We start from the raw sequence: 1,884 nt of genomic DNA on the forward strand, positions 1-1,884 counted from the left end.
AGAGAGAGAGAGAGAGAGAGAGAGAGAGAGAGAGAGAGAGAGAGAGAGAGAAGAGGGACTGTGAATTATCATTGCTTTGCATCTTAGGTCAGAAAAAAAGTAGGGAAAGCGTGTTGACTCTTGTGTAAGTGTGTGTCGGAGAGGGTGGTAGAAGATTCATTGATTTTTCTTTTAAAAAGTCTATATGGATAGGTAATGGAGTGGTTTTTGCGAGGAGGGGGAGGAAGGTGTCCTTTTTTACAAGGATGGGGTTGCTGATTGTTATTAATATGTGTGTTCGTGTGTCGGAGAGTGGATGAGGGAGATAGGAGGAGGATGTAGGAGGTGTGGAACGTAACAGGATTGTACTAACGGAAAGCAATCCAGAGCAAACCATCTGGCGTCAGCTAGCGAGAACCCCTGATGAATGGGGGTTCGATTAAGGGAGCCAGAGCGTCGGTCTTAGTCGATCCGCGAGAAAAATGGTGGTTGGGGAGGGATTGTTCCCATCATGGTCGCTTTGGCCGGATTAGATCGACTCGTCCAGATTGCGACGTTTGGGCCATTACTCATCAACTCTGTCACGTGGGATAGGGGGTCTGTGGTCAAGGAGAATGGGTGGTTGGCGGGAGCTCTGGTTTTGTTTGTTCCTTCTTTTCTAGCGAGCAGTATCTATCACCTTCACATCCCCCCCTTCTTTACTTTCGAACGTACGAGTGTATCGTCCTTACATGCTCCTGCTTTTCACTAATTCTTTTAATCTTCAGCGTCTACATAACCTAATTTTGTTGCAAGTACCGTAACACTTTTAATAACATTTAGTTGTCTGAGGAACAGGCCTGGCGTCTTTGGGGTAGCGGTCAGGTGTTTCGCTGTCGCACGCATATGATCCAAGTTCCATCTGCGAGTAGTGATACTTCTTATCAAATATCTCGGAGTCTCTCAGGAAACAGTGTATCCCTATTAGCACGGCTTGGCCTTGACAGGCTGAGTCTATGCCTGCCTCCGAAATTATCTAAATTGGGTTGATTTTTAAAGAAAATTATGATGTTGTTATTGTCATCGTCTATGCCTGCCTCCGAAATTATCTAAATTAGGTTGATTTTTTAATGGGGGAAAAATGAGGGGGGGGGGGAATCAGTCACATCTTTTTAAAATAAAACAATTTGAGGGACATTTTAGGTGAGGTGAATTAATGTGAGTTTGATTTTCATCGCATGTTTCGGATTTTGTAAGAAGCGTTGAAATGATAACTACTTTCGGACGCCCCCCAACTCCTTTTCTTAAAAGGACGAGCTATCGACCTGTACAAGAAAAGGAGACTTAATAACTTTAAACATCTCCTCCTTCCTTCAGTAGAGACCCACACAGTATAACAAATACTAGCCTTGATATTAAATGATCGAAAAAGCCTGCCTCCCCAACGATCTAATGTTGTCCATTGTCGTGTTAACTGTTAACTACAGACACACGATGTAAAACAGGATGAGGGATGAGATGTGTGGCATGGATCGGCCAGATTTTTTCAGACGAACGCAATATTTTTCTTTTATCTTTGAATTTTAAAAAACATTGTGGTTTATTTTTGTTGTTATTTTTTGTTTTTTTTTTACATTTGAAACAGCGATTTAAAATGATTTGCAAGTAAAAATGTGGCATGCCATCGTGATTGTGTTTTGCTCTGGTGCTAGCTGTATGCCCCGCCCAGCAGGAGAGAAGGGCGGGAGAGGTATAGAGAAAGTACAATGTTAAATTGATAGATATATAGACAAATATCCATCTAGAAAGAGAAAAAAAAATCAAGAAAAAGTGATGGATGGAAACCGAGGGATAGATAGATAGATAGATAGATAGATAGATAGATAGATAGATAGATAGATAGTTAGATAGATAGATAGATAGATA

This window comes from Aplysia californica, unplaced genomic scaffold (genome assembly GCF_000002075.1).
Source record: "Aplysia californica isolate F4 #8 unplaced genomic scaffold, AplCal3.0 scaffold00296, whole genome shotgun sequence".
In the NCBI taxonomy this organism is placed as follows: Eukaryota; Metazoa; Mollusca; class Gastropoda; order Aplysiida; family Aplysiidae; genus Aplysia; species Aplysia californica.